This window comes from Trachurus japonicus, chromosome 21, assembly GCF_045865225.1.
Source record: "Trachurus japonicus isolate A0001 chromosome 21, Traja_1.0".
In the NCBI taxonomy this organism is placed as follows: domain Eukaryota; kingdom Metazoa; phylum Chordata; class Actinopteri; order Carangiformes; family Carangidae; genus Trachurus; species Trachurus japonicus.
In genome coordinates, this window is record NC_140927.1 from 13,862,521 (window position 1) to 13,874,669 (window position 12,149).

Genomic DNA, 12,149 nt, shown 5'->3' on the forward strand with positions numbered 1-12,149 from the left:
TTACGATTTTAAATCGATTAATCGAACAGCCCTAATTACACAATTTCATACGCAATTTGTACAGTCATCATTCTATTCTACGTGGAGTAATTATCTTTTCTGTCTGCAGCCTCTTTGATCATCACTTCCTGTCAACAAAGAGATGGTGATTGTGAACTGAGGGATGTCATCAGTGCACAAGTCACCACTGTCATCTGTCTGACATCACCCACTTTTCAATCTACACTGAACAAAAATCTAAACGCAACACTTTTGTTTTTGCTCCCATTTTTCATGAGCTGAACTCAAAGATCTAAAACGTTTTCTATGTACACAAAAGAACTATTTCTCAAATATCGTTCACAAATCTGTCTAAATCTGTGTTAGTGAGCACTTCTCCTTTGCCGAGATAATCCATCCACCTCACAGGTGTGGCATATCAAGATGCTGATTAGACAGCATGATTATTGCACAGGTGTGCATTAGGCTGTCACAATAAAAGGCCAGTCTAAAACGTGCAGTTTTATCACACAGCACAATGCCACAGATGTTGCAAGTTTTGAGGGAGCGTGCAATTGGCATGCTGACTGCAGGAATGTCCACCAGAGCTGTTGCCCGTGAATTGAATGTTCATTTCTCTACCACAAGCCGTCTCCAAAAGCGTTTCAGAGAATTTGGCAGTACATCTAACCGGCCTCACAACCGCAGACCACACCAGCCCAGGACCTCCACATCCAGCATGTTCACCTCCCAGATCGTCTGAGACCAGCCACCCGGACAGCTGCTGCAACAATCAGTTTGCATCACCAAAGAATTTCTGCACAAACTGTCAGAAACTGTCTCAGGGAAGTTCATCTGCTCATCGTCCTCGTCGGGGTCTCTACCTGACTGCAGTTCGTCGTTGTAACCGACTTGAGTGGGCAAATGCTCACATTCGATGGCGTCTGGCACTTTGGAGAGGTGTTTTCTTAACGGATGAATCCCGGTTTTCACTGTTCAGGGCAGATGGTAGACAGCGTGTGGGTGAGTGGTTTGCTGATGTCAACATTGTGGATCGAGTGGCCCATGGTGGCGGTGGGGTTATGGTATGGGCAGGCGTATGTTATGGACTCGAAGCTTCGACGGCCGTCTAACGTCTGACCGGGGGGGGCGGGGGTCGTAGAGGAAATAATGAAAGTAATGGCAAGCAAACACTGCATGTCTCCAAAATCAGGCAGGTTTTCAGGATGCCAAGTCGCCTACTCATTTTAATGTAACAATTGCCGATGAGAACCGGTGTCAAAAAGGAAGAAAAAAAAAAACAATCGATCACGGACTTCATGATCGATTACCATGGCAACGAATGAAGCTTCGAAGCTTCGATTTTTTTGGGTCAGCCCTAATGATAATGCATGTTGCAAGGATCAGTAAACTATTCCTGGAAGCTGAAAACATTCCAGTTCTTGCGTGGCCAGCATACTCACCGGACATGTCACCCACTGAGCATCTTTGGGATGCTCTGGATCAGCATATACAACAGCGTGTTCCAGTTCCTGCCAATACCCAGCAACTTTGCACAGCCATTGTAGAGAAGTGGACCAACACTCCACAGGCCAACAACCTTATCAACTCTATGCGAAGGAGAGTCGGACCTCCCAATACTGTAAAACTGCACGTTTTAGACTGGCCTTTTATTGTGACAGCCTAATGCACACCTGTGCAATAATCATGCTGTCTAATCAGCATCTTGATATGCCACACCTGTGAGGTGGATGGATTATCTCGGCAAAGGAGAAGTGCTCACTAACACAGATTTAGACAGATTTGTGAACAATATTTGAGAGAAATAGTTCTTTTGTGTACATAGAAAATATTTTAGATCTTTGAGTTCAGCTCATGAAAATGGGAGCAAAAACAAAGTGTTGCGTTTATATTTTTTTTCGGCGAATGTGTGATGTGTTTCTGTTAGTGTTGCAATATGCAACTCTCATAAATTTAAAGAAAACAAATACATACTGAGATATTTAAAGCTTTCCCACATGACCTAATATGTGTTTTAATAATATACCAACACTGGACGTCTATTGCTAAGGTTTCTTCATCCACCCTCTCTGGCCATTCTATAACAAACTGGCTAACCCTAAAATTTGTCCTCAGTGCAAAAAAGGATAGGATCCTTGCTTTAAACAGCCTTCTCCTCACTGGCAGTACACCAATGAGTCTGTTCATGTTTAATTTACGTTTTAGATGGTCCTACAAGTGATGGGATTTACTGGCAGTTTTTCATACAGCTATTGCTCAAATATTCATAACTCAACACTCAATATTGATCATCCAGCTCCTGTGTATGCTTTGGGTCCCCTCAGTCCCACAAGTCTTTTGCAACTACACCCTCGCTCTCTGACACACACACACACACACACACACACACACACACACACACACACACACACAGGCGTTCACAGTATTGCCTGGCAGGGCGCTGTTTGCCAGTTTCCAACATTGTGTACATTCGATAACAATGAAAGTATCTGATGTGAAAACATGCAGGCCTTCCCTCCATCTCACTCCCCTGCTGTCTCTGTGAGGGAAAACATTAGTGGCATTTCCCAGCAGGTCTGTTTGACCTTCTCCTGTTTTGTTTGGCCTCTCCTCCTCACCCCTGCATCACACAAGCTGATGGCTGAACCAGGAAGGCAGGCGATCCTGACCTGGGCACATTTCACTTTGTTTACATTTTAGCTGTTAATCCATGTAATAGTCATTATACCTATCACAAATTACAAGCCACTACAGAGACAACGCAGTCCACTTCAAGATTTAACCTACCAATACTGATAATTTTCTTAAAGTATGTTGTAACTTAAGTAACTTGCCTCAACAGTAAAAAAAACATAGACATAATGACTATGGCATTATTTTATGCCACTGCAAAAAGTCTTATGGAGGAGTTCTGGGCGGATGATTGCATTCACAAAGCATGAAACTTGTCCTGCCTCCTATCAGTCAGTAATCATAATCAACAATGTGACTATGAGATTAGAACCGTATCACATTTTTGCATCTTTCAAATCACTAAAATGTAAATTTTTATGACCAGTCATGGTATCTACAAAGACGCAAGTAAAAAGACTTCCATGAAGAGGCTAAATTAGGTATTGATTATCATATTTATGCATCAAGAAACCATTGGGTGATGTTATAACATTCCACAGGGAGGTCTTAAAGATGAGAAATGCTATCAGCAAGCACTGAATTTGCAAAAATAAACTAAAATCCAGACATATTTTTCAGGTACTTTGTAATTTCAAAACTTATATAACATTCTTTTATTATTCCTTTGAGGACTTTCAGCATAGCTCGACTTTATATCTTTTCATTCTGTTATGAAATGTCTTATGTTAGAATGATATTTGAAGTATTCCTATAGTACAGTAATAAGGGAAACTTCTGGAACAGTAATTATGATATATCTTGTTGTATGAGGTCTTACTTGAGTTTCATCCCCTATGACTTCCATCCACTCTGTGGTTTGAATGTTAAATTAAAAATTTAAATAGCTTGTAACTAGTATTTCTGAATAAAAGCCTCAATGATGAAGAAAGAGAGAGAGAGTTCATCAGCCACTGCAGCAGTGATGTAATGGCCCAGACTCCCCCCACTCCTCAGGCTAGACTTTCATTTTCTTTTCTTCTGAATCTCTCTCTCTCTTTCTCTTTGCTTGACCACTCTCTCCCTCTTGCCCCGTGTTTCATATTCATTTCACCTAAGCAGCTACCCAACTGCCATTTCTGTCCTTTACTCTCTCATGAAAACACTTGCATAACATGATAATTCTGCATATAGTATTTGAATATACATAGCCTTCAAATCAGATCCTTTCTATATGGTCACCAGAAACTACACTGTCAATGTAGGTTACAAATTACAGTAAATAATAGGGTGGGATATGATTTTCATACGTGAAAGACAGAGAGTTACTCTGCTAAAACATCCTGCTCTAATATTTCTGAGCAGACTTGTTCGGGAACAAAGTCCATATTAACTGACTGTGATGCTGTTCTAATAAAGGATGCAGGTTTTGGTAAGTTATGGGTGAATTCTTCAGATACTAGTGTTACCTCTATGAGGGCTGAAATAAGAGGAACTGAACTTCTGTCAGTGTCATCTAATACTGACTTTTCGTCACATGGGATTACCTGAATAAGGCCTGAGCACCGAAATGTCAGTTACCTATTGCAAGTGTAGACAGTGTGTGGGAATATTTTCAACATTTTCACTTTGTTGGCCGTTGGTCTTCTCCTTTGCACTTGACCATTTTTAAAGGTGGGCATTCTAGTTTCACATGGGGTTCAAAACAGAAATCCTAATCAGAAAATCAGCAACTTTGGATGAAGACTAAACTTAATTTGTTAGTTTGAAATTGTCTGTAACCAGGTGGGATGGCTTCAAGCTTTGTGTGATTTAATCAGAGGAAGTTGTCTGACAAACAATATTTTATTTTAGTAAGAGACTTGTGGAAGGTTGCTGTGCTTGACTGGTGTCTGGGTCTGGTTGGAAGGCGGAGCTGTGTGCAGCATAACAGTAAAATTGGACATTATATTTGTGGATGATGTCACAGAGATGGAGCACGTCAGTTCAGAATAAAATGGAGCCCAGGATTGAACCCTGGGGAACACAACAGAGTGAGTCTGTGGGTAATGAAACTGAGCCAGCCGTCAACACAGAAAAAACATTTACTAGATAGATGGGACCTGAACCAGTTTAAGGCCACATCAGTGATTCCTGCCCACTTCTCCAGACTGTTGATTAATATTTTATGATCCACTGTGTCAAAAACAGTGCTGAAGTCTGAAAGAAGTAGGATGGAGTGCATATCCGGTCACTGAAAGGTCATTGCCTCCTCAGTGCTGTGAGAAAGTCAGAAGCCAGACTGGAATAAAATTATTGTTTTAATGATTATTTTTTGTCAAATCTACTGATAACTGTTTGAATACTGTTGAATACAATATCATTGTAGGATTTTCGACTAAACTTGACGCTAAGAGAGACAGGCCTGTAGTTCTCGAGGTGGCAGGAACAAATGTTGGATTTTTAAGGAGAGGTTCAATGAGAGCACTTACAAATAGGCAGGCAGGACCAGAGCCAGAGGTCAAAGAGCTATTTACAATGGATACAATGGAAGGATCAGTGACCTCTCATCTCCTTTAGTAGTCTTGCAGGTATCATTTTCCAAATGAGGCCCTTATTAGTCTCAATTTGAGGGAATAGAGACACTGGTGTAAATGAGCAGGAAACAAAGTGGTCTGTGAGTTAATGACTCAGGGACAGGCATATGATGAGGATGATTGCTGTCCGTCTACAATCTGATGTTTTTTTCCTTCTTTTTTTTAAAATTCCATAAGAAAATATTTTTAAACAGTTTACAACGGTCAGGAGAAGGGGCACCATCAATCTGGTCAAGAGGCCAAGTGTTAGGCTAAATCTTTCCCAATCACAAATGCGTAGATTCTGAAAACTTGCCAAAAAAAATCATTGCATGTGAAAATGTTTAAAATTAGAGGATCAGTGGATAATCTACTGAATAAAAACTGAAAAGATCTGTGGTAATCCTGCTTTTCATTTCAATGAATACACTTCAGCTAAACTCGTTTTCAGAAGGAGGAATTATCCATTTACTTTTCCTCTCATGCCACTCGTGCGTCTTAAGAACTGGGTAATTAACATTAGTGCAAATTACAATGAAAACAATGTATTCATTTGAAAATGCATTAAATTGAAGATTTTTACCACTGATGGATGGCCAAATTTTTTGACATGTCCTCTGAAATGTCTCCTGTTGGATTGGATTGTCCAAGTTTGATGGACTAAATGAATGAAACTAAAGCTGAATAACGCTTTACTAAGTCTCAGTAGGGATATGCCCTGAGATAAAGACACAGCAGGTCATGTCTACAATGAACTCATTGTCCTCTTAAATTGGATAACCGTTTTTCATCTATTTCATTAACCACACAGGATTTTAACCAGAAACCATGAAGTGTAAGACTTGGAGGAGTGTGTTCTGACTTCCCTCAATACATTTCAGACAAAAATGCCACTGGTGTGAATGAGGAGATCAATAGATGTGAGGGTGGGATCCTGCTGTCAGTGTGACCAACACAAACAGAAGCACAGAATTGACCGAGGAACTACTTTTTTTAGTAAATCAATGTTGCCCTCACAACAATGAATGCAATGTTTTCACAATCTTTATATTTTGCTGCAATGAGTACATTATGTGCCCTCACACAAACACACAGAGAAATGCATGGTAGGTTACAGCACCCAGTAATTCTAGGAGAGAGCAGGTTAATGGGGAGTGGGAAGATCGATGAGAGGTGAAGAGAGAAGAATAATAACTTCGTCCTGTTTAAACTTCCATTGATTTGCCCAGATTTTTCATTTTGGGTATCGTTTAATTCGGCTTTTTGCATATGGTGAACATCAGTTTGAAATAAATGGGGGAATGACTTTGTGTTGAACCTAGTTGAAGTTGCACTCATACAGTAATTACTTGTGGGCAAATCTCATCTTTTTGCTCTGACTCAATATCTCCTCTCTTGTTATTGCTTTTTTCATCCTCAAAGAACTTTAAGGTTCTCGCTGCTTGAGAAAATGACTGAGCGTATGGGTTTTTGTATCGTCATCTACCAACTACCATTAGCCCATCCATACCTACAGTGGGAGAGTCATATTGCAGCATCATACAGGCAGAGGTAAAGTCCTGAACTTGCAGAGCATGCACTCATTAAACATTTAAGCTTTACATAACCATATGATTTCAGATTCAAACCTTCTAGGAAACCATTTTACGGTATTGCTGAATAATCCCAAAGCTTTCAAGTTTTTTTTTTTTCTTGAAAGAACCTGAGTAATCAGCACATATGTTTGAACTCCCCAAATTGATCCAGTCACATTAATACATGAGTTCTTTGCATTTTGAAAGCAGTAAGAAGCTGTGTCACTTGAAACACACATGCATAGTCATAGGCGCGCGCACACACACACACACACACACACACACACTGCCCCTTGCTGCATTAAATATGGCTTGACAGGTGGCTGCTAGATGTGCAGTCCCAAGAGACAGAACAAAGCTCTTTCAGTGTGTGTGCGTGTGCATGGCTGTGCGTGTTTGTTTCAAGTAAGGTACAGGTTAATAAATGCAGAGAAAAGACCTTCACACTGCGGAAGAAGAGGAGAGCTTGCAGTGATGTCTCCAAAAATCTCTCACGCTTTTCTCTTGCACGTGTTTGTGTGTTCTGACTGGGGTCTGGGTTATCCCCATACTCTAAGTTGTATATTATTTGTTTAAATATCTCACTGTGGTGTGCTGAAAACAACTGCAGTGCAGATGATTACTGACGTGGAAGAGACAAGTAAAGAAGACTGAGGTACAGGTATATTGTTAAATTAAGTCCCCCCCCACGTAAAGCATTATTTGGGATTCGATGGTGTGATTACTCCCTCCTCCAATGGAATGGACATGAAGTGGACTTTCTCAGATTGTCATAAGTAGAATAACAATTGAATGTACTGATCAGTATGCATACCTTTGTACAGTGAATTCATCATAATTTCCACAATTTGACAATAAAATAAAGGCTGCAATTAATTTAATTTGATAAGATCTCTAGTGACTGCTTATTCCTGATTCCAGACTGTAGACTACAGTCATTTTGTAATGACTATAAGACCCTGTGGCCTAAATTTTCTGCTGATACTGATATGTAATCATCATTAAAACATGGTCAGCAGAGTTATGAATGAAAACAATTCTCTGTTAGAAATTTCAAATATGCATAGCTCATCTTTTTTTTTCCTGATCCCAGGGCAGGAAAAATATTTGTATGGTAGTAAAGGGCAGAATTATGTGAGTAGGAAGGAATTGGTTAAAGAATGAAAAGTGTTTATTTTCAGAATGGTAGCATAAAAAGATGACAATATGGCCAGATGGAAAAAAAAAAGTTCCATAGGCTTTAATGAAACACAGATTGCAGATGTCATTGTATGTCAGTTGTTATGATGTTTTTGTAGCTGTTGCTGTGTGGGATAAGAAAGTGAAGGCTGTTTCTCATGATACAGGGGAAAGAATAGGAATGGCTTTTTGAATGAGTCATTCAGGTCAAGGTTGCATCACAACACCTGCTGTTAGAGCACGAGCTATACAGGCGTTCACTGAGAATGAGGAGTTGCTGCATTCAGCATTCAGGTTTGTTATATCCAGAGGATTTTTCCTCTTGTAGTGTTTTTTGTCAGAAGTTTCACTTCACTGTTACAAAGCAGCCGACAGCTTTATCATCAGCAGCGAAGGCGCGTGGCTCGTTATGTTTTCACTTTGTAAGTCTGTGTGTGTGTGTGTATCATGACACCTATGGTAGTGAGAACTACCACAGAGGCAGTTTTGAGTACTGTTGCTGTTCAGTCGTTGCAACTATTAAACATTGGGCACCACCGACACGGGTCTTTTAGGGAATACACAAGACCATGACTTAGCAGTAAATTAGGATTTATTTAAATAAGTAAATGAATAAATTTGATTTTAATAAGAAACAAGTAACAACGTGTTTAAAATTAAACAGATGAATAAACTTGGTCTTTACTGACAAAATCAGCCTTTTTGGATTTGAGAAAGGTCATTTTTTGTTTGGCCAATGTTAATTCTGACACTTTAATGGGCGGTTTGAAGGGCATTTACTGTACCAGACACTATTAATTGAAACTAGAAAGGTGTTGACCCATTACAAAATGTAAGAATACAAAATATCTTTTGATAAATAGACTTCAATACTGTTTCTCATATTTAACATGTATTGAATGAAAATGAAAACTGAGAATCCCTGTACTGTTGGACTTGTTCCTCATACTGTTCTAGGTTCTAGGCAGCTACAGATCTACTCTAGATAGTGTAGGTGTAAAAATGGAAAGGACAACCCTGGTGGTCTAAACACGTTACAATTTAGATCTATGATGCTTTACAAAGGCTGTAATAATACACTCAACAAATTGGTGAGTGTGGCTGCCAGAGGCCGGCGATGGCTCCAGAGCTTCACTAGATTTGTGTCTGGTTTCTGTCTGCTGTCTGTCTCTGTCTCCACAGATCCACTAAAGGCATCCACCGTTAATGTTTTTAGCTTGTTGAGTCATTTCGCTTCAAAGCGTTTCATTGGCATTTTTATTGGGAAGTCCTGAACATACATAATTGAAGTTACATGGGTTGAACTTATAGGGCAGTGCAGTATACAGTTAGTATACACTAATTTCTTTCTTTCTTTCTTTCTTTCTTTCTTTCTTTCTTTCTTTCTTTCTTTCTTTCTTTCTTTCTTTCTTTCTTTCTTTCTTTCTTTCTATACAAATACCAAAGACAGTGCCAGCACCACTGAGTGCCATAGGGTGCTACACTGTAACAATACCTTACTCTGAAGTGAGTTGTCTCCTGGTGTACAATGTGTTGTCTATAAACCAACCTGCATATTTACTGAAAGCATGCAATGCTTTTCCAAGGCCTTGGAGGCCTTGTCTGATGTATGACTCACTTTGACCCTCAGCTGCTGGTTAGGTGAAGCAAACGTTGTTGGCTTCAATGCTATTAGCTAAAGGCTGCCTGCCATACATTTTTGTCCAGACCTTCTGCTCTTTCTGTTCTCTGTAATAAATGCAGCACCAAAATAGACAGTTATGAGAGGTTTTCATAATAGGAAAATGTTAAATAACATTCTCACATTGCGACACTGTCAAGAATTCACAAAAGAAGAAGAGAAGAGTAATAAGAAGTGGCCTTACGTGTCTTTAAATATAAATATATACTGTATATTACATTTATTTGTGGCTATGTTTAGTTCCAACAATTGGAAAAGGTAAGATTCTGTGTACTGTGGTCTAGGAAGCATTATAAATAAGCTGAATCAATTGTGTGCAGTACAACCAAGGAGTAATATCCCAAACATATCCCAATATGATGTTTATCTGCAAAGCATGAAAACTGAACACCTCATCAAACTGCAAATGTCAGTGTCCAGATACCACCGCCCTACCATACAGATACTTTTTCTCAAACCAAAGTTCAATGGGCTGTTTGTCATTTGGCAATGTTTAAAAAAATAATTAAGGTAATTAGTAGGGATTCAATTTCTATGAGCCCCAAGCTTTGCTTTTTCTTTCCCTTTTTTTTTTTTACGGCAAATAAACTACTTTAATTACATTTAGCATTATTACTAGACACACTGGACAAGAGAGCAGGAGAGAGAGTCCATCAGTTACTGACTAGCATATAAATATAACAGAAATACCAACAACTGAAAATGAACCAATACTCTCACCACAGCATGTATGAAATAACAGGTCTTTTTCCACTGGCGTGCTAGAGAGCTTTTAATTTGAAATGCTTTTAGGAAGTGCTGACTTTTTAATCAAGTAACGCAGTAAGTCTAACAGGGCAAATGGGAGCAAATTAAAACAAGGTTTCATACTGAAATACCACTGTGATATTCTAAATATCATCAGAGGGAGTTAGAAATGAAGATTCTCCTGTAATGAAACTAAGTCTGTTTCATTCTGCCGTGGCGGTAAATAAAGACCGCGGGCACTTGGAGGCAATACAGTCATTGAAAACTGTTAAAGATCCCAGAGGCTGTTTGTGTGTGAGAGACAACACAAGAAAAAACATTCTGTCTCTCCTCCTCCTCCATCTTTCTCTTTGAGGTAAATAGAAGTGAAATCACAGTCTTTAACAAACTTTGTGGTTGGGCGATTTTTGACACTCTAGTTATAAAATCAGGATCGCCGATCCAGGCGTATAGGCTACTGTAGGTCAGTGGCCAAGTTTTGTCCCGAACTCAGAACAATGAGCTTTAGATCTATTGATGCACAGTTTTTAAAAACTAGCCGTCTTCCTCTGCTTCCATCCCCTATGCTGAACTAAACCAATCTACTACTGAATTAATAGCTTCATGCTATATGGAGTCATAAGAGTGGTATTGATCCTCTCATCTAACTCTCCGCAACAGCAAAAAAATGTAATTAGTAAGATATATATTTTTGGCAACATCATTGAATTTGCTTTGATAAATGATTTTACATGGACTGTTTGTTATCACAATTTATTGATCACTGTTTGTCTTGTTTTACACAGACAAGATCTTCTTTTAATGTAGGCTCTGCAATCTCGATTTAAACCTTCTGTCCATGCATTAGCTGATTACATTGGACACGGCAAAGTGCTAATTACAAGAGCAGTTTCAATATGCATGGAGTCTTATGGCAATTATTCAAATCAAATACTTTAACTTTATTAAATTATAGGCAGAGTAAGAGATAAAAAAGAGACTCTTTAGACACAACTTATAAACAAAACCTTACAGTGTTTGCATACTTGTGTAAAGAAACTGGCAGTCAAATGACATTTTCACCTATTATGCAATCACATGATTTCTGTTTGAAAAGGGTGTTCTGATTCGTTCGCAGCCACCAGTGTTGCTTGAGGGGAAAATATCTGCTGAACAGAGCTGTGCATGGCTCTGGCCCCTCAGCAGGTTTTAACATAAGTAACAGAAACAGAACAATCGTTCACCTCCAGATATTCACGCATCCTGTACCTGCAGGTGCTCCTGATAATAACGGCGTTCATCTGAGCTCAGCAGTCGTAAAATACCCATTCAAACATTCAAATGTGTTTTTGTGTGACACATTGAATTAGGGATTCCTTCATCAAAAGTAGATTATCAGTGGCTGCTGTATGGATGTGAGGAAATACAGAGTAAGCTTGATATTAATATTAAGTCTAAAATTGATTCAACTCCACCTTTTGAAGCTTTTAAGATCCTAAAGTGTGTCACTGAGAGCCTTTGTAAGCTCGACACTGGTTTTATCTAAGCTGTTCATTTTGGTTGAGTCTGTTACTGTCTTTTTTTTTTTTTTTTTGATGAACTCTTCCTCCACATCACTGTGTGTCCATCTGCGGTCAGTGTACAAACAACAAATGACTGTATGAAACTGTAGGAGTTTATGCGCAAATGTTCAATACAACAGATGATGGGTGATTATATCATTTATACTCAGTTGCCAGTTTATTGTATACACCTTACTGCAATTAAAATGGTTCAATAAAACAGCTCTGAAACAATGAAAATATGCCATGTTTACTTTTTATT

At 39.0% G+C, this 12,149-nt stretch overlaps 1 protein-coding gene across 8 annotated transcripts in view; it reads left to right on the forward strand.

The window, feature by feature from the left end:
- map2 (microtubule-associated protein 2) overlaps positions 1–12,149 on the forward strand; it is a 96,577-nt gene that overhangs the window by 32,749 nt on the left and 51,679 nt on the right. The gene's annotated exons all lie outside the window — the stretch shown is intronic.